The sequence below is a fragment of the Columba livia genome, chromosome 4 (assembly GCF_036013475.1).
Source record: "Columba livia isolate bColLiv1 breed racing homer chromosome 4, bColLiv1.pat.W.v2, whole genome shotgun sequence".
In the NCBI taxonomy this organism is placed as follows: domain Eukaryota; kingdom Metazoa; phylum Chordata; class Aves; order Columbiformes; family Columbidae; genus Columba; species Columba livia.
The window spans coordinates 31,338,216-31,360,951 of NC_088605.1; the positions used below are offsets into that span (position 1 = coordinate 31,338,216).

Consider the following 22,736-nt stretch of genomic DNA (forward strand, 5'->3'; position numbering starts at 1 on the left):
TGATAGTGCCACAGATGTGCAAGGGAGAAGAAGTGCCTCCTATAAATGACTTCATGGAGCAGCCATATGTTCCTGCCCTCCAGTCATGTCTCATATTAAGTCTCACATGGAAAAAGATTTGGTACATGCACTTTGTGCAATGTACAGTCTGCTCTGTCACACAGATCGCAGTGACTTCTTTCTAAATCTTCTTGGCTAGAAGTCAGAAATGTCAGAATCTATCACTGAAGATGCTCAGATACTCTCAACCTCTCCCAGCTCCAGTGTAAAACATAAGAAATGACAACAATTGAATTAATGTGAGCATTTCCTTCCCCTGGGGTGAGGGGAGATGTAGAAACAGGCATCCCTTGATTTTAAAATCACTGAACAATTTTGCTTTCTTTTAAGAGAACAGTAGGAAGTGGAGGGGTAGGACTTAAGCTTTTCCAGTCTCATTTTTTGGTCTGTTTTATCCTTCTCCTGAGGGTACTCTTAGACATTCTAGAATTAACTTTTAGATTGGTAATTATGAAATATTTGTCTCAAAAAAGTCTTCAGGGAAATTACTGTGAGATATATATATTGGGTAATATTAATTTTTGCTTAAAAAAGAGCAAAATTTAGATCCAAAAAAAATGCCAGCCTGCTCTAGTTACCATGCAGTGTAATATCGCCATCCCTTCATTCAAATAGCTTTAACTGTTCTATAGAAAAAATGAAAATCACATTGGCATAGTTCTCTGGGAAAGGAAAGTTAAGTTAAGCTAAGAAGCAGCCATTAGAGATGATCATAATAATCAACTTATCTGAGACATTATTTACAAGGTGCCCCTTTAAATTCTCTCTATGCATCCTAGCAAAAAATATTTTATATAAGATACCAAAGAGGTAATTTTTTTTTTCACTACTCAGTGGCCAATATCTACACATTCAGGTGCACTTAAAGGAAAATCATAAGTGTCTCAATGACAAGAGGTTGACCCAAAACTGCATAAAAATACAATTCTGCCCACTGAGAGTTGGCTGTCATATTATTGTAGACATTGCAATAACTTTGTGAAGCTACATTATATGTAAGAACATAAATATGTTCCCTTGCAAAGTCAAATAGAGGAAAGTGGGTCAAATAAATAGACATATTTACAGTAATACCCCAGTCAAAATCCATGTCTCATGTTTCACTGAAGAAAGATTGCCATTCTCTAACTAGTTCTCACTGGTTTATTTTTCAATAACATATTTGCTATAACCATGGCTTTTTTTTTTTTTTTTCTCTCTTCACCTTTTCAGCTTGAGACTCATTGTCACCTGTGACTCCCTCTTGAGATCCATTTTTCCTCTGATTTTTCCCAAGGGCTAACTAAATTCCTCCATCATACAACATCAGTAGGAAACCCCACTACCTCCTGCCAAAAGTTTTTTAGGTGTATAGTAGTTGTCATGACAGATCTCCACAATGGCAACTTTTCAAAGCCAGACAGAACATAAACTAAGCCACCCCCTGGCTTGGACTGCCTTTTCCCTAAAGAAAAGTTTAAAAATAGGGTAGAAAAGACAAAAGAAATCAATCTATCTAAGTTTGCTGAGAAACACCAATAACACAACATCTATGACCAGACTCAACCATCAAAATGCTGATGCAGGCACAGCTGTATTTGTAATATCAGTAAAAGATGAAAAAATTAATTAAGACACATCAGTCCTGTTTAACAACAAGTGAGTGGATTGCATCAGCTGTATATATATTGTGAGATATAAGTTTTTTCTTAGTATTATTATTATCTTTGCTCAATGTCCTTTTTCAAACAGGTATTTTATGGTAGCTAGGAGTGATTTCAAAGAAGATATAATGAAGTCAAAGTCACAAGTATTCACATAGATCAAGTCTCTTTACCGTGAAGGTTAAAGGACTTCCCTTTGTTTTGGTGAAATTTTATTCTTTTGCACAGGCTACTAAAAAAATTCCTGAAATTATAAAAACCCAATATTACATGTTATATCCTGTGGCAGTTGATTCTCAATAGGAAGCTGTAAAATTAAAATATTTCTCAAGATTCTGTAGGAACTGTAGAAGGTTTGAAGAAATATTTGTTATTGTACAGTCATCCAGATTTAGAGAACCAATAAATGTAACTTCTCATGGGACCTATAAGAGTTAGCAACCAGCACCAAGCAAGTATGATTCGGATGTCATTTACACCGGTGTAACAGCAATTCCACAGTCTGTGACTAAGTTCTTACTTGTATAAAAATAAAAATTGGTAGTAATTAAAATATTATCTCGCTAAGTTCATCAGTCCTTTTTCTGGTGTTTTCTCATTTTTCATCAGTAAATCTTACCATGGATCTACTTTTTCCAGGCTTTGTAGGTAACAGATTATGGAAGCAAAGATTTGAACAGAGTCTAGTTCATAAACTGATGTTTTTAAGAGCTAAATGCCCATTCATGTCAAGCAAAATGTGCTTTTACTTTGGTCTGAAGGACAATTCTGCAATGATGCACTTTCTACTGGCTGTAAATCATGAGGTCTACTGTGTACAGTAAATGTAAACAAGCCAATGATCCAAAAACAATTAGGAGGAAAGATACAGAGATAGTTAAACCAATATCACCAGAATTGACAAGTTAGTGATATTACTCTTGCTCATCATTATTGGTGGCTCTCATTTTATAATAGGGAGTAAAGTATCTTCAGATTTCTACCTGTACCCTATGTTTTATATACAACTTTGGTTTAATACTTAACGCCTTTTTCTGAAGCCAAACTATTAAGGACCTTGCATGCTCACATTGGTTTACAGCTAGGAAGCAGAAACGATCACCTTCAACTGCAATGTTAATGTATTTTCCAGCCTATCATTCAGGTCATAGAAAGCAATAAATCCAATAATAATATATTATATGATCTGAACCTGCACCCTGTTAAATGACTGCAAGAGATACTGGAGGTCATGGTTTGACCTTTCAATTAATTAGAGTGTGTCTTTGAATATTTTCAAGTTCCAACAGGAGACTTAAGTTAAAAACATACTGTGAATGACTGTTGTTGGTCTTCACCCATTACATTCACAAGTGTTACATCGATTGCTTGAGGATCATTCAGGTATTGTTAAATGAAAGCTGTGCCCCAGGGCTGTGTTTGATGTCAGTGCTTTGATCATTAGGTAGAACAGAAAACAGAGCGTTTGTCTGAACAGATGTGTTTCCAAATACTTTTTTAACTATAGAATGTCTGTAACTTTTGATCGGGTCTTTGTACGTATACCATTTCCCTCATTTTTACAGGTGAGGCCATTAAGAAGAGTTCTCCTTCTCCTTCAGCTGGCTCAGTTTGACTTTTTTTAATAAGCAAGGAAACAATTTAGGTATACCACTGGCACAGTATACACCATCTTTAAACAATACTTCAGATTATTATTACTTCTACTTCCAATAGTTTCAAAAAGAAAATTATATTTAGAACAGGTTCTTACTAAGGATACAATGCATTTTAGTCTTAACTACTCTTACTACCCAGTTCAGAAGTTAACTTGTATATCAATTTAATCATTTATTGGTACTGTTGTGGTATTAAATTCATAATAGGCAAATCGATGTATAGCAAGACACAGGTTCACTGAGTCTTTTGCTGCTGTGTTATCATTCACCCAGATTAATTCTGTCTTGAAAATGACCAGAACATCAGCACCCACATTAAAAAAATATCAAAGATAAGATGAACTGTTTATTTATTTAAAACCTTCCTGTAATTGCTGAGTTGCTCAGGCAAAATTCAGAGAAGATATAATTTTCAAGATCCTCTGCCCATATTATGCAATAACAAGTTATAATACATACATATTTAAAAAGGAACTGGTTCTGAGTTTTTCAACATGTATTTTAAATCATGTCTCTGGACCCTGATTTTGCAAGCCTACCACTTAAAAATAGCTAGTAGCTCCTGGAAACTTATGAAACATTTTTAGTTTCATAGGATGAAACATTTTAGTTTCATAGGATCAGGAAAAAGGCATTCTAAGACAGCTCCATCTGATACCTTGCTCATGCACTTGTATATGCATATATATGTTAGGGAACATTCACAAAATGTATATCTGCTACTTTTACTTACAGTACAAAAACTATGATAGAAGCTGGATGCAGTGGAAATTACTAAATAAAGAGCATTCTTTAACAATCTGTATGTCATATTTTGGATGTGTTAAAGACCCAGCTGGAAAGTCACAGCATCCAGCTGCTTGATGCGTGTAGGCTCCAATACTTAGGAGACGCAAATTAAAATATTAGCAGAGAAGATAATGTGCATTTGTTTTTCTTCCTTCTCTGCTTTTTTTTCCTACCATACGACCATGGCAATAGTCGTGATACAGCTCATCCTGACCAAAACCTTGCCTCTTCACATAGTTTTCACATTCTGAAACTTGAAGATTTAATTCCACCAGATTCCCACCATTAAAATCTTCAGACCTATTTTTCCTCTGCATACAAATCCAAATCTAGTCTAATGTCAGTAGGTGTATGTTCTCACAGAAAATTCATTACATTGCCTCCTGAATTTTAATGGGAAGTAATTGAAATAGTCTGTTTACAATGTTGAATTCACTAGCTTGTCCTTTGTGCATAAATTTTATTCTGGAGTTACAAAAAAAAAAAAAATATAATCCATGAGCAAAAAAAGGACAGCTATCCTGACAACACATATTGAGAATTAATTCAGAGTTCTCTGCAAGCAGGAGAGAAGTGAACATGGAGCCTCTATGAAGGCCCAGAGGAATTGTCAAATACCAGTTTAATTTAGGCACTCAAATGCTAACATAAGGACACAATATTATAATCAGGATAGTTAACTTCCTCTTCTACAGAACAGTACTTGCAAAACAATATTCTGTCTACAACTTAACCATTTGAAAGGACCTAAAGAGTCAGAAACAGAATTTTGTTATTAAATAGCTGTACATCCTAAACTACATTCAATCCATCCATTCAATGTGTGGGTGTCTATACTAAACGACACTAGTGTGGCTGTGTGGATGTCTTTTGATGCTCTATGAAAACCTGGTGATGCTCAAGTCATTTGCTTGTGAGCACATGCAATGTTCAGAAAAGAGTCAGGGTGAAAATTTCTGGAATGATGACCTTGCAAGCTGATCAGACTTCTGCCCTTAGACTGGCCTATCAGAAAAACAAACAAATCCAATGCAGCTTTATATGGTGAGGCCTGTGGTATTGCCCTTAACACTTCCAGGGTTTGCCACCACTGAAACAGAAACTAAACTATGTTACAAATAATACCTTCACGTAGCACATTTTTTTCCGAGAGAAGCAGTAGGAATGATCAGAGGTAAAGAAAATAATAATAACGTAAGGAAACAGTTCAATTTGTTTAGCATAATAGTTAATTGGGCTGGGGGAAGGTGCCACAAAATCCAGCATCTGTAACCAGAAAGTAATAACATTCAGATTAGCAATAAGAAAAAAGAAGTGTGTAAGCGTAATTTACCAGTAAAACAGTTTATCAATGACAAATCTATTTTCCCCTCAAAATTTTAAAATCAAGATCAGTAGAACATTTATGCAAGAAGTCTTTCTATCAGAGTGGCAAAGGATGGATTCTTCATTTACAAGATCACTCTTTCAACAGCACTATTGGATTCAAAACAAGAGTTTAATTCAGAAAAGTGGAAAAGCCTGCATTGCGTAGGTCAGATTATTTAATTTCAATAATACTTTCATTCTTAATATCCTTCGACCTCAGCAGCCAGAGGCTATTCCACAAGCTCCTGTTTCCTTTCCCCTGTGCACTGCATGCCAACTGTCCCTCTGTAGTGGAGCATAGGCAAGCTGTGCTTGGGCATATGACTCTGCAGTTACCCTGGTAACTCTCTCAAAACTGGATCTGAACTGCTTCTAGGTTCTGAGACGAGATCATGCAGAGACTTGGGGTTTATTTTTGGTTGATTTTTGTTGTTGTTGTTGTTGTTATTTGGTTTTGGTTTTGGTTTGTTTTTTTTGTTTGTTGTTTGTTTTTTTTTTTCCCAAAGTAATGTTTTTAGAAACTTGCACTTAACCCAGCACTGGAAGTACCATATCCAGTAGCAGCATTGCTAATAGTGCACACCACATGTGATTTCGCTACATAAATATATTTAATGGATATCCAGGGAAAGTTACTGTTGAGTCCATGAAAAAATTCAAGTCTGCAAATATGTTCCTAGGTTTACACTTCCACAATAAACATTACTGTGCTTTTCCATTCTCCATTTTATACTCTGTGCTCTTGTATGCGTATGCATCAGAACATTAACTGTTGCATTTTGGAGGTTTTGAATAGATTGTGGATGAGACTTAAGTAGACAGAGGCCAAACACAGTTAACATTGGAAACACAAAAAAGAAGTAAAACTCCAACAGCTCTTTCTTTTTTGGAGGAACAGCATAAAATATGCATAAAATTTGCCAAAGTTAAATAATACGTAACATCTACATTTTGTTTAAAGCTGAAGTACTTTAAAAAATCTCAACACGTTTTGTCTTACTTTTGTATTTTCTTATATAAATGCAGAACTTACACACTCTTCTGATACATTTTAAAAACATTAATGAAACATGAAAGATACAATATATCAGATCAATTCAACTTCCCAGCAGCAGAATAATCTGAAAGTGCTTCCAATTACTACTGTGGTTAAAGAGATATTTATTATGATGAAGAGCCACTTTAGCATCATCAAAGGTACTTTCAAACTTCTGTGTAGCATTTATAAAACTGAAACAACATTTCAAGACAAAACTTTAATAAAATACAGAAATGTGTGTAAATAAGTTCTCATGAATTAGATTGATGGGAAACAGGACAGGAAAGCATCCTTTGGAATATCTAAGTATTTATTTACTGCCTTAACTTAGTCCTAGCATTTTTCTGTCAGGCTAGGGTATAGGTTACCAATCTCTTTGTTTATACATTGCTATCCACCCAAAAAAAGTACTAAGAAAATAGAAAAAAAAAATGGGGAAATTACAGAGGCAGTGAGGCTGACACAAAAGCTGGAGGATAAATCCTATAATGGGAGACTGAAGGAGCTGAATTTGTATACTTTAGAAGCGTGAATACTAAGGGAATATTATATATTTTCAACAGTCTACAAATACCCCCACAGTGACAGTTTACATGATAAAAGTCTCAGTCACAGTCTCAAGAAATGACAGTTGAAGAACAATATCTTTAGGCTAAGAAAGTTCAGATAGATATTAGGAAAATGTTACTAACAGTGTAAGTAATTGAATAATGGCATGGCCTACAGTACAAAGGGGGATTGTGGCACTTTTACTACACACATTTGAGAACAACTCGGATTAGAAATTATAGGAACAATTAATGAAATAATTACCAAAAATGTAGATGCCCAGGGAAGTGGTTAAGTTACTGTCCCTGGAGGTGTTTAAAAGACACATAGATGTGGTGCTTAGGGACATGATTGGCAAGTTCTAGGCTGATGGTTGGACTGGATGATCCTAAAGGTCTTTTCCAATCTGAATGAGCCTATGATCCCGTGATTCTGTTCTAAAATACATCTTCCCTAAAATACCTCTTAAGGAAGGTAACATTCAATGATATAAAATTAAATCTAATATATTAAGGTTTAATGCATTAAATAATTCTGTCTTTCTCCTCCTTAGTTAAGATGTAAAATCATTATTCAAGAGCAATACATAAATAAGAAATAGCACAGATAAGAGTATCTGAGGCTTTTAGCAGTTGATAAAGGTAAGAAAGAAGTGCCTTAATTAAGGATTTAAATAAAGTATTAAAAGAGAAATATTTGTTATCAAAAGTATTTTTTTTTCCACTGAAAAGACAAAAGTTGACAAGCTAGTAATCATAAAACGTAATTATACTAAGATTTATCTTGTAGTATTTGACTAAAATTACAAAAGTATAACCCCAGGAAAATGACTACAGATTGAATGGACCTCAACACTGAATCATTGATGCCCTGAGATGTTGATGTATCCTTCATATCATCTCTAAGATCCTTTAGTTCATGCTGGACAAAACTTACATTTCCATTTTCATTTCCTTTACCCTTGCCCTGTATCTAAAAGATTGCATACTCCAGAGTCATTATTTTATACTAGTTGAAAGTATTTCACTTTTCATAAAAACACAGAAAGATATTCCACTAGTTCATTAACCTCAAGAATGCTTTTTGAAGTTTGGTGGGTGATTCAGGTACCTAATATTTAAAGATCTGCAACTTAGGAGAGAAAATACATCAGACAGTTAAAATTATATTATTAATAATTCATTTAGTCAATCAAAAAACTTTTTGATTGATTTACTATTCATAACAATCATAGACCAACCATAATTTACAGATTTACTTCTTATATCAGGCAGTGCTGATGACATCTAATAATATTTTACAGTAGGGCACAGTTGAGGAATACAGCAATTTAGAGGTTTCCCTATTCTCAGTAATACATCTAAAGTCAAATTAATGCTCATAGGCAGACCTAAGCAGGGATATTTTCTAAAACAAGGGTGATTTATTTAATGATTTTCTTTAATACGATATAATAACAAGGGTTAAATATACCCCCATAAATTTAAAAATAAACAAAACAAAACAAACCCCAAACAAACAAAAACCCACCACCACCACCACCAAACAGCATTTCCGGGTTAAGATAACATTGTGCATATTGTCAGTTATAGAATGGATATTTCTTGACTATATTTTCTATTAGAAAGACACAAAGAGAAAAATAACTCCTACAGATGAACTTCAGATATCAATATCTAACATTTAGGAGCCAAAAAGAAAAAGAAAGTTAAAAACTGAATCTCTCATCATAATTCTAATTCCACAGAAAATCAATCCATGAAGATGAGACCTGCCTGGCTAGCAGAACCTTGCAGTATTTCCTCAGCTCTGAAGATGACTGTGAAGGAGGCAGGACTAGTTACTGTGTCTTGTGACCCTTTCCTTCTGCAAATAAAGATGTGATCTTGTTCTTTGAGGGCTGTTAATACATTTTTTTTTCTGAATATAAGAAAGAAAAACAATTTAATGATCCTTCTGAAATTTTGATCAATACAAATTGAAATTTAATGACAGCTATTTCTTCCTACAGACCACTGTATGTATGTGTTTTTACTGCATACCTTGTAAGATTTGAAAGTCTGTTGGTTTTCAGTTCACATTTACATGTCCTACTTTATTTACAAATCAGGTATCCTCTAGTCAGTTATATTTGTAAAGTGTTACCAAAGCAGTGCCTCAGTAAAATGAAAGTTTTTATGAAACAATTTTTGTCTACATATGCTATTCCGCATCTAGGCATCTATTTGAAACCATAAATCTGGTTTCATATCTGGTAACATCCACAGTAGTTATCTCATTCCACATTATGAGAGAAAACATCAGTTTTCACAATATTAATGTAACCAGTGGAAAATAAATATTCATGAAGCTCTACAGTAATTACCAAAAAATAATAATATTCTGCTAAAAGCTTGACCCTGAAAAAAATAATTTTATTAAAATATGAAAGTGACCTCTAGCTTTAAATGGGCTTCTTCCAACTTAATATTGAAATGTGTGACCTAACCTCCTTGTGCATAATAGCAAATTAAAACTGCTGTATTATTAATATGTTACAGATATGAAGCAGAAGTCTTTTGTGGCCTACTTAGGAAGAAGCTTCTGTAATAAGAATGTTACTTTTACATTTAAAAGATCTGTATCACTTATAACTAAAAGTGACATAAGATATTTGAATGCATTTCCAATAATATTTTAGGGTTGCATAAAGTGTCTTTTTTAAGTCATTGAATTTGCTCTACAAAAAATAATTGATAAAAGAGGCACTGCTCCATAATTGCAACCAATACCTTACTATGAGCAACAAAGAAACAATTAGGTGAATGAAGTATCACAGAATCACAGAATGTTAGGGATTGGAAGGGACCTCAAAAGATCATCTAGTCCAATAGCCTTGCTGGAGCAGGAACACCTAGATGAGGTTACACAGTAATATGTCCAGGCGGGTTTTGAATGTCTCTAGAGGGGACTCCACTTCCAGTGTTCTGTCACCCTCACTGAGAAGAAGTTTCTTCTCAAATTTAAGTGGAATCTCTTGTGTTCCAGTTTGAACCCATAACCCCTTGTCCTACTGTTGGTTGTCACCAAGAGCCTGGCTCCATCCCCATGACACTCACCCTTTATATATTTGTAAACATTAATAAGGTCACCTCTCAGTCTCCTCCAAGCTAAAGAGACGCAGCTCCCTCAGCCATTCCTCATAAGGGAGATGTTCCACTCCCTTAATCATCTTTGTTGCCCTGCACTGGACTCTCTCCAGCAGTTCCCTGTCCTTCTTGGACTGAGGGGCCCAGAACTAGACACAATATTCCAGCTGTGGTCTCGCCAGGGCAGAGTAGAGGGGAAGGAGAACCTCTCTCGACCTACTAAACACCCCACTTCTAATACACCCCAGGATGCCATTTGTCTTCCTGGCCACAAGTCCACACTGCTGGCTTATGGTCATCTTGCTGTCCACCAGGACACCCAGGTCCCTTTCCCCTACACTGCCCTCTAATAGGACATTCCCCAACTTATACTGGAACCTGGGATTGGTCCTACCCAGATGTGAGACTCTGCACTTTCCCTTGTTATATTTCATTAAATTTTTCCCCACCCAACTCTCCAGCCTGTCCAGGTCTCTCTGGATGGCAGCACAGCCTTCTGGCGTGTCAGCCACTCCTCCCAGCTTGCTGTCATCAGCAAACTTGCTGATTGTACACTCCATTCCCTCATCCAAATCATTGATGAATATATTGAATAATACTGGTGCCAGTACTGACCCTTGAGGCACTCCACTAGATACAGGCCTCTAACTACACTCCACCCCATTGACCACGACTCTCTGGCTTCTTTCCTTCATCCAGTTCACAGTCCACCTCACTGCCTGATCATCCAGACCACACTTCCTCAGTTTAGCTGTAAGGATGCTGTGTGAGACTGTGTCAAATGCTTTACTGAAGTCAAGGTAGACCACATCAACCGCTCTGCCATCATCTATCCATCTATTATGTCTTCATAAAAGGCTATGAGGTTGGTCAAGCATGACTTCCCCTTGGTGAAGCTATGTTGACTGCCCCTAATGACCCTCTTATCCTTGATATTCCTTGAGATGGCACCAAGGATAAGCTGTTCCATCACTTTCCTGGGGATGGAGGTAAGGCTGTCTATAGCTATCTGGGTCCTCCTTCTTAGCTTTTTTGAAGACTGGAGTGACATTTGCTTTCCTCCAGTCCTCAGGCACCTCTCCCATTTCCTAAGACTTGGCAAAGATGATGGAGAGTGATCTAGCAATGACCTCAGCCAGCTCCCTCAGCACTCACGGACGCATCCCATCTGGACCCATGGATTTGTGGATGTCCAGATTGCTTAATTGCTCCCTAACCCAGTCCTCATCAACAGAGGCAAACTCCTCCATTGTCCTGACTTCTTCTGGGGCCTCAGGAGTTCAGGGCTCCTCAGGACAGCCTCCAGCAGAGTAGACATAGACAAGGAAGGCATTCAGTAACTCTGCCTTCTCTGTATCTTCTGTCACCAGGGCACCCACCTCATTCATCAGTGGGCCTACATTGCCTCTGGTGTTAGTTTAATCTGCCATGCTCTTTCTGTTGTACTTGACTCCTCTCACCAGGTTTAATTCTAAGGAAGCCTTAGCTTTCCTAGTTATTTCCCTACATTCCCTGACAACAGCTTTATATCCTTCTCAAGTGGCCAGCCCCTCCTTCCATGATCTATAAACTCTCCTCTTCCACTTGAGCTTGCCCAGCAGTTCCCTGTTTAACCTTGCAGGTCTCCCGGTTCCCTTCCTTGACTTCCTATGTGTCGGGATGCTCTGATCTTGAGTCTGGTAGAAGCAGTCCCTGAACACTAGCCAACTAGCTTGGGCCCCTTTACCTTCAAGCAGCCTTGCCCATGGGATTTCCCCCAGCATTTGTTTGAAAAGGCCAATGTTTGCCCTGCTGAAGTCCTGGGTTGCAATTCTGCTAGTTATTCAGTTCCTGCCACACGAGATCTTGAACTCTGTCTTTTCATGGTCACTGCAATCAAGACAGCCCTCAACTCTACTGCTTCAACCAGACCCTCATTGTTAGTGAGGATGAGGTCCAGCAGTGCACCTCTCCTAGTCGTTTCCTCCACTATTTACCTCAGAAAGTTATCATTGAGGCACTGGAGGAACCTCCTAGACTGTGGCTGGCTGGCCAAGTAGTCCTTCCAGCAAACATCAGGGAAGTTAAAATCCTCCTCAACAACCGGGGCCTGTGACTGTGAGGCTGCTCTCATCTACCTGTAGAAGGCCTCATCAACTTTCTCACCCTGATCTGGTGGCCTGTAATAGACATCCACAACAGTATCACTCCTGCTAGCCTGCCCCTTAACTCTTACCCATAGACTCTCAACTCACTCCTCATCCGCCCCTGAACAGTACTCTATACATTGTAGTTGCTCTCTCACATAAAGAGCAACTCCATCACCAGGCTTGGCTGGCCTGTCTTTCCTGAAAAGGACATAGCCATCCGTGACCACATTTCAGTCATGTAAGCTGTCCCACCATGTCTCTGTAACTGCCACCAGATCATAATCTCACAATAAAAAGTAGGTAAATTTATTGTGTCTTTAATGAGCCCCTGCTACATAAAATACCCAAAAGCTTGCATATGTACTTGTCAAGTAACTTTTTCCATGGATCTTGGACTATTTCAGTTTTTCATTTTTTTCTCATGCAATACATCTCCTTCTTTAAACACCATTTCCATGTTAGATGATTCCAGACTCCCCCTAAAGACAGGCAAAACACAAATTTGCAAGCATGCAGAAATGATCTCATCTGCTTTCCTCTAATGCAATGGTGCTGCTTTTTCTCAGCTACTTGTGGAATGTGGAATGTTGAATAACAACCCCTGTGCAATATTTGCTTATCATTTATGACAGGAAATACAAGTGACGATATGCAGCGAAGTTTTTTTCTCTTTAAACTACTGATCACCTCCTTTTAATGAGGCAGAAGACAGAAACATCATCATGCTTGTAGTACGGAATTGTTAGCAATGGCCTTATACGTAAGCTAGAAGGGTCCAAATTCCTGAGTCCTAATCACAACACTGAAGCCAGTGCACTCTAGCTCTTTGGACAACAGATGGTGTGCACCTCAACTAGCCTGCCTATGAGTGTGCAGATAACCAGTCTCATATTTCTAAGGGATACCAAGCAGATTAATTCTTTAAAGTGGAATTAGACTACTCATTAAGTGAATTCTTACTTCAGGAAGAGGTACTATAACTTTTCTTACCTAGCCATATGGAGAAGAAAAACATTATAAATGCTTCTCAAATAAAAGAAGATTTTTAAGAGAAGATTAAGGTCAAAAGACATTTTACTATTCAAGGAAAACAAACAACAAACAATTCTTAGAGGACTGCTTAAGACTGTTACACACTATTTATATTTATATTTATATTTATATTTATATTTATATTTATATTTATATTTATATTTATATTTATATTTATATTTATATTTATATTGTATAGAAAATGCAACCATGTCATTTTACAAGGCATTTTATAATATTTTATAATATTTGTTCTTTACTGGGGCAAGTGATTGCACTCAAATTTGGGGAATCTAAATTTACAGAGACATGATGCTAACTTCATTTCTTGCACACTTCCAAAGTACACTCTTTTTATTTGTTTCCAAATGAAAAGAAGTCTATACATGACCTTGCACATGTATAGAGCAATCTATTAGACTTCAGTAAAGTGCCTTGTCACTCAAGAAATGTTCATGGCAAGTGGTCCAAAAAAGGTACAGCAGCACAAGCTAATGCAGCTCAGGGAAACAGTTTTAACAGCTATTACAGTTGAAAATGATAAAGACACATGAGTATTTGACTATAATGAAAGTATAAACATAGCTTTGCCTTTTACGAGCAGAAGAATTGAGATTGCACCTATATTCCCATAACTGAACAGGTTATGCTTTATTGTAAGGCTAATTCAATAATCATAAACAAAGCACTTGAACTAAACCAAATGAAAAAATATGGCACTAAAAGGTTGTCTAAAATGAAGATTCAAGACAAGAGAAGTTGAAAAACATACCATAAATTTTAGCACAGTCCAGCTCCTCAATATGTGACAAGGCAGTTCCAACCCGCAAAGAAAGGCTGAAGTGTTGTACAGCCTCCCCCAAGCTTCAGGAGCTGGTGAGGCTGAAGGTGGGAAGTCCATTTTGCAGAATTATTTCTAGTGAGAGTTTTAGATATATCCAAGATCAGGGTTGTATTTGTTATTTTTGTTATTCATATCTGCAGGAAAGGTCGAGTCTGTTTACATGAAAGACATGCTTATACTAATGAAGATGACTACCACAAATTAACTGATTTTGTAATAAATCTTTCATGATAGAAAAATCTTAAAGAATATTTTCATTTCATTTTCTAAGCTGTACTGAAAGTCAATCTTATGTCAAAAATTAATGAAAAAATAAAATTAATCTTTTCTGTACCTTTACAATTCAAGAGCACACAGAGTCCATATGGGATAAAACTTCTTCAGCAAAGCACTACCCTGGCTACACAGATGAGCGGAGTCTTGAAATAAGATAAAGTCAAGCAATACAGAAGAGCTGTCTATAAGACGCTTTGGACTTTCTTGTGCTGCTATAGAGTTGCACAGTAGATAGAAGCCATGGTAAAATACTCGTGTTTTTTTTTTCAAGTTAACACATTGTCTTCAATTCTAGTGAATAGGCTGAAATGAAGAGGGATGGAAGTATCCAACTCCTTGTGCATCTACCCAGTGGTGCCTTTTAATCATCATTTCATGATTTGAAATGCAAGATTTGTTTACTTTTTCCTTATAATACATTACTGTGTTAATACCATGCATGAGTTTATTCAGCCCTTTGATAATGCCTCCATAGTTTTGCAATTACACTGATTCTACAGCTACAACAGGAAAGTTATTAATGCTTCAAGATTTTTCTTACCCAACACTGGAGTTTGCAAAGTTGCTTCAGTGTTATTTAGCATTCAAATAAATAATGGAATATGAGTGTTCCACACTCTGGTGCACTTCAGTTGCTTCCTAGTGCAAATCAAATATTGCTGCCAATTCTGCAAAGCAATTGTTTATGTAATTGTATCAGAACACACGCTGCCTGTGCTTACAACACACTGGATTTCTGTTCGAGATGAAATCCTGCGGATTTTATGGATGTCAAAAGTCTAGTAGCCCAGTTCCTCAAAACATAATCAAAACACCATTTAAGGTTATCTGGCAAGCTCAATAGTCCCAGCAACTGTGGCCTCTACCATCACATATCAGACATACTTTAAACACTCAGCTGAAATGCTCCTGAAAATTACATAGGATATGTATTATACAGTACACACCTCTCATAGAGTAGTGAGGTTGAGAAGCTGCATGCGTTGGCATATGTGATTTGTCTAACATTAGATGACCCTAATTTAATAGTTCTACAATGGATATTCAATATGTTCATCAAGAAGATTTGGCAGAGTTAAATTATCCTTCTTGTTTTAAAGGCAACACAGTTTTCATCAGAAGACACAGAACAGGAACTGAAGTTTTCTTGACACAAGTGTTTTAGTTAATATTTTTTTCTGTGGAAAACTTATTATGTAGGAAGATATAGTAAAGGAGCTAGAAAAATCAGTCCTCATTGTGATTTCTTTTATTTGCTACACGATATTTGTGTTTTTAGACAACAAGTCTAAACTTCGAGAAAGTAAAAACATTTTTGCCATTCCTACTCAGAAGGATTTCAGAGTTTCTGAATAGATTAAAAGTGAAATGAGTTTGAAAGACACACTCAGAAAGACTAAGTCTTCTCAGTAAAATCATGCAAGACAAAAGCTCCACTTCAGTGTAAATTCAGCAGACATTAGAAGACATCAAATATCTGCAATTGCAGATCTGAGATCAAGAATAGCAGATGATAAATTACAAAAAGGAATTAATTATTCAAAGATTCACACTAAAAGCATGAGATATGAAAGGTTCTGTGTTAACACAAAGTCTTAAATAAAAATGAAAGGATAGTTTTAGAATTAATATCAACAAAATTAACAGGCTGCATTTTGTCCTTAAATTTACAACATTCCATCCTTCTTCTCAACATTTCTTTTTTCATTCCAAATGAAGGTTTTAGACTGACAGCTGGTTTAGCTGCACATCATTTGTGTGGAAGAACTGATGGAGTCAGGTTAGTAAGGTACAGGAATTCCAGTGTTTCTCATGGCTCACCATTCCCTAAAACTAACACATTGTAGACCAGCTGAATCAATAAAAACTGTTTTCAAGTTTAACAACAACATAATATTTCCTGAAAATGTACCCTAGCGCATAACACAAAGCAACTTCCAAATAATTTAATGAAACTAGCAGACAGCTTCCTCTGTGGCATGCATGCTGAGACAAAGTTATAAAAGCTGTGATGTGACATTACTGTTTGTTAACATTTTCCCATGAGCCTTCTTTCTGGTGTCATTTGAGAGTAAGTCATTTAGTGATACTGAATTTATTTGCACAGATGTTTTTTCATGTTTATTTTACCACTGAGGCTTTGTAAACATAAAATCAGGCTGAGCAAAAGCAATTCTAAATATCAGTAAATTCTGCATATTACTGACAAGGTACATATTACTGAATCATTCAATTGTAACAAAAATCACGTATGGATCTCATATTGCATTTGAATTATTCCAAGCAACTATTATAAAAAACACATTAATTATTAAACATATATAGCATAATTCAAATTTTATCTACAGAAACAAAATTGTCATTTTGTTTCTTGGCTGAGAAAAAAGAAGTTCCTAAAGTATTAGAATGTTGTTAGGAAACATTTGTTACCACAAAAATGCATATACTAATCTAAATTCTACTCAGTCATCTATCAAACTTGTTTTTTGCATGAATTGTGAAGCAGTTTGTTTTCTTTGTACTGGAAAAAAAAAAAAACAAAAACAAAAACAAAACCAAAACAACTTGTTAAAGACTAGAATAAAGCAAAAAGTAAAAACAAATAGAATTTTCCAAGCAGTATTACCATGAATATAATTTTTTCCTAAAATGTCCTTGTAACTGTAAATATTATTTTTAAAAGTCTCCCTAGTGATCACTCTTATTTCTAATTGCCCTACATGCACATTTGAAAGCAACATGAATGTATCCCTTACAATGACTTAAAACATGTAGAACACACTACTCTAAAACAACTGCTGTAGAAGAATTTTTGGTAGGAGACAGCAGGTTATTTCTGAATTAAAAATAGATTACTTTGTGTTTTTTGAGCCATATGTGAAGAACAATCTGCAGATTGGGGCAGATGAAAGAGGAATTTTATAGATCATGAAGAGTATTTAGTCATTTCCACTTTACATGTAAGCCTTTATCAAATTTCCCCTAAGTAAACAATAACTCTCTTGCTTCTGCAGTATTTATGAGTCTATGAAAGGATATTTTTTGTAAATGAATTTTTTGACATGTTTTGCTCAACTAAATATAGTACAGAACTGGTTTTATGGCCTAAGTGGGAATTTCATTTCACTGCACCAGAAGCTAGAGTATTTAAACAATTATAATTTTGCATATTGATCACGCATATCTTCTGGAACGTCTTCTCTGTCCTTTACTGGAGAACTCCAACATAAATCTTTCAAATATAACAAGAGTAGCAGAAAGAACATAACATATGCAGCAAAGTAACATAACATGTCCACAAGAAAAACGTGGTATCCTTTTCCCCTCTGAGTCTGTAAAGAACAAAGATAGCCAGGAATAATGGAAGCACTCAGTAGTTCTTTCTCTCAGGACCATATATGATAAATTTATAGTGACCATGGAGATAACTAAGGCACTTACAGACTTATGTCTATGGAGTACCAGCCTCAGATATGGTCTGTAGAAAGGAGCACAAGGTTTAACTAGCAGTTGCTAGCATTAAGTTCTAAAGAAGAGAGGCTTCCTTCTGAAAATCATTGTGCACTTTGAGAAAGGGATTGCCATTCTGTCACCTAACTCAGTGAATCTCTTACATGCATGTAAATGAAACAAATATGCTTTCAAAGTCTAATGTATTAATGTGGCCTAGCACGTTAGCACTGTATAGTTTTAAACCTTGAAGTAACATTTGGTGTTGTGAAAACAGAAATTTCTGAGTTGTGTTACCAGGATAAGGACATTTGGGAAATTCATGTCAAATCCTGGAAATATATTGACTGAAAAAATCAGAACTATATTACATAATTTAAAATATAAATAAAAATTTTGATGCTTTCATAATTTATCTAATTAAAAATATGAATGTCTACATTTCAGAGATGAATAGCAGCTATATTTTCACTCTACTAAGTAATTTTTCCCAATATAGAGAAAGCTGTTGGCAGTTCTAATAATATAATACTGATTAAAAAAATACTTAATCAAACTAAAAATGAAACAAAAAGGTAAGAAATTATCAAGGCATAGCATCTCCTGGGTATGCTCTCAGGATACTGTCACAGTCCTAGTCCTGATATTTGAAACTCCCTGTCAATGCCTGAATTCTCTGGTCTGGGACACATCGGCTGATTGTGGAGGATGAAGACACAGACTCTGGCAGGGCACAGACCAAAGACCTTTATTTACGCAAAATGCTTTATAGCTCTATCTGCTGTCCACACGCTATCAGCGCTTTGCTGATAGGGTAAAGCCTTGTAATCATGCATATTCTTCTATTACTGTATTGATTAAAGTCCTTTGTCCATGCAGTGCTGCAACTCTGGGACCACATCCTGTTTCTTGCTGTTGCTTTCCCAAAACTTGCTCATTCTGCTTCTCAAGGACACAGGCCTGTCTCATCAAGGTCAAACCCTTCCACCTATCCTACAGCTGATTTGCTAAAAACTTTCTCCTTTTCTCATTTGTTGAGGCTGCACCATCTCAAATGGTCTTAAGCACTACAGTAAGCTGAAGTCACTGGAGAGAACCGATGATCCCTCCCACAAATCTGGAAGATGAGCTGATAAAATGTGGCCACTGTTCTGAATGTAGGTTTAGGACTGTATGGGTTCCAAAAAAGGGACTCAGAAACTGAAGCCAATGATCTGCCACAAACAGTTCCCAAAGTAGTGAAAAAGACAAAGCAGTTTGGAGAAATCTGTGCTACAGAGCTGGCAGAGTATTGATTTTTTGGTCAAGTTCCAAAATCTACATCTGTTGGGGGAGCTGTTGAAGAGATTCTGAGTAAACAGGGAACAGATAAGTACTGTGGAATAAACAGTGACCTGAAAATTGGAGAGTCCCAGGCACATTTGACAACTAATGATTTTTCTTCAGAAGCAACTGTAAGTGAAGGAACAAACAAGCAAAGAACATCCAAGATGATAGAGATTTACCCACTCAAACACAGTGATGAAAGAGACAAAATGTTTTGCAGTTTTTGAAGCTGAACCTTCAGACTAAAGTTGCACAGAAACTGACAGGTCATATATTCTAGAAACTCCAGGTTGTTTTCTACTTTAGGTAGGTGGCACTTACGCTTTGCCTCATCTCTGGTGTCATATTTTATCTTGATACTACAGTATAATCAAAATGCAATTCCCACATATCACTTGCACACTGTGATTTGTTAAAGCAACTCTTCTGGACCAGCAGACACAGAAGGTTGCTATTTCATCCTTTTAATACTTCATGAATTTTCTCAAAACTTCTGTAGAAGGCTCACTATTCACAAAAGCATTCACTTCCAGGAAATTAGAAGTGCCTCTGACCCAAACAGGTTATTACACAGGATACCTAACAATTTTCATAAAATGGCCTTTTGCTTTTCCTGCTTCAAAGTTACGGGATATGCTTGGAACTGTTATGAAGTAATCTCTTTTATTGTACTTGACTAGTTTCAAAAGGCAAATGTTTCACTATTTCTGAAATATCTCTGCACGTGAATTTTGTTTTCTGTTTTCTCACAATCCTATTACTTCATTTGTTGAACAGTGTTGTATGTTGCTCAGTGTTTTGGTTTTTGAGTGTACCAATTCCCTTATATTTATCATACATGATTTAGACAGCTTTGGTGTTTTCCCTGCAGAAAAAAAATAAAAACTTAAAAACAGATTTATTTAAACTGTAGAAAAATCTAATTTTAGGAGAACCATCTTGTTTATTTTTGCTTACACAGTTGACATGAAGATTGCAATGTAACTGTGGTGGGTGCACTCAATTACCCCACAGCCAAACCAGCGGCAGTTTGGTCCAGGCTCCAGAGGAGGTGAGGGCCTGAGCTTCAGCCAGGCCAAGAATTCCTTCCAGGAGACCCACAGGGAAGCAGAATGGCATACTGAACACTGGTGGCTTGTGAGTGCAGGGAGTCTCATGAAGGCCTTTCCCACTGATTGCAATTTGACTAGGAGTCAACCACTTAATTCTATAAATATGGCAGCCTGGATGAGCCCACTTTGAGCTTTCGTTGTTAAATAAGTGAGCTGTAGGGCAATGATTTTACTACTCACAGGTCAGTGGATGAGCCCAATTGAAGTTCAATATTGATCATTCAGCTTAAGTAGGTGCACACCAAATGTAATGGATTTTTTAGAGATATAAGGTTTTATGATTTTTAACATACTCTGTGATTAATGTTACTTAGTAGATTAGATTTGCTAAAATTTTAAGCTGTAAGGTCCTGCTTGTATTTACCAAAAGTAACTGAAGACTACGCTAAATGCCTGCAAGATAAAGTCTAGCTTGCAATTTGATGGGAAAAATGGGGCTGACTGGGAAAACAATGATCCAAGGCTAACACAGAGACATCATAGATGTCTGGAAAGTGGGCCCTATTTTTGCACTTCACTGAGAAGAAAGAATTTATCCAGACAAAACAGCACCTTCAAGGATATGTACCAAAAACAATGTCTAAACTGAGCAAAACAAGGGCCCATGTGGAGTCCTAAAAAAAGGGTCCAATGGAGAGCAAAGGACCTGGTGGTGAAATATTGCTATTGGACTGAGTCTTGGTGTGAATAGTCTGTAAAGATACAAAAGTTTGTAGTTTTCTATGCTTGAGTGGACCTCGGTGTAGGTACCCAGCTTGAGCCAGCCCTTTTGTTATTTTACTCCATTAAATATTTTTCCTGAAAATTTTGCTTCCTGAAAGTTTACTTTGCATGCAATTATGGGCCTCTCCTGAAAGTTTGCCTTTGGAGCTCTAAGTACAGGCTCCGGAGTGAACAGTTATCAGGGTAAGAAGAACCCTGAACATTTGTATCATGAGGGATATACACGTCGCCTGAGAGTTTGCCTCTGGAACTTCAAAACACAGCCCCTGAATGAATAGTCCTCAGAGAGAGAAGACACCTGAGGATTTGCTTCGTAAATGAATACATGCACCTGGAAAGATGGTAAGCGATATCTGGTTTGGTATATCTCCCCCATGTAGTAAATAATAGAGCAAACCTGCCACTGAACTCTTTAAGGTTACACTTCTCTTTAAGAAATCTAAACATTGTTCTGCAGCAAGCAGAACCCTAAAATACTCCCCTGCGACAGTAACTCCAGTACCACTGTCTTTAATGAGTCATACTAATGCATTGGATCTCCACAATAAGGTCATCAATTTAAATTTATGGGTTATATCATTCTTAAATTTGAAAGTATAAATTTAGCCCTTTCAGCAAAAACATAGGCCCATTTACTGGAGCGGTTTGCTACTATGTGTATTTCTTCACTTGCCTGAATCAATATCACCTCCCATCTCAAAGTACTTTAAAAAGCTGGGGTAGGATCTGAAAAAGATCTCAACCTTACTACGTCAACTTTCAGGTAGCACTGAGTTTCAACAGAGATAGCCCTGGAGAATATTAGAAACATATTCATATATATTCAGAAATAGCATTTCATTGTTTTGGCCAGGTATCAAAAGGTGAAGAAATGGAACATTTCATATCACATACAACTTACCCTTGTGATAAGTTCCACCCCTAAGAAAAAAAAAAAAAAAAAAAAAAAAAAGGAAAGGTTTGAGTAAGATGTCTTACCATACAAGGGGTTTAATCAATGAAAACATCAAGGGAAAAAAACAGCATTTAAGGAGAAGCAGAATAATAACATCATGATTTTCTGAAGAATATGTTTCTGCCTCAGGTATTTATTAAAAAGCAGGCCTTTTCTCAAAGTACTGCCCCATGGAAAGAAACTCACAGGAATCCCCTCTGCACGAGTTATCCTACTTTGTAAGTGGCTTTATGTTGTCCTGTTGAGGATGTGCAGAAGTTACTGGTAACTCATAAAGTGCTGTCAATGATCACAAATAGAGCCATCAGTGTTATTTTGACCCCACAGGCAAATGTGAGCAAAAGCATTGCTCTACATCAGTAGAAAACTTCACTGTTAGCAAAGAATCAATATGAAATGTCATTCAAATATGTCTATCAGCAAATTACCCTTGGTACGATGAGAGTATACTAGTACTACAACTAATAATTTGCCCATTGCCATTGAGTTCTGATAACATTTTGCTAAAACTTAAAAGAATCAGTTTCTATTTTATGTCATTATAATAATTATTAAATATTCAGGAGGCACAGGACAGAGCCATGAACAGGACTATCATGTTAGAGATTAGTGGACATAAAGGAGCACCCAGATCTAAAAATCCTGTGATCTACAG

General features: G+C 36.4%; 1 long non-coding RNA gene across 1 annotated transcript in view; it reads right to left on the reverse strand.

Moving 5' to 3' along the window:
- Positions 1-22,736, reverse strand: part of LOC110357848 (uncharacterized) — a 69,012-nt gene that overhangs the window by 17,065 nt on the left and 29,211 nt on the right. The window lies entirely within an intron of this gene.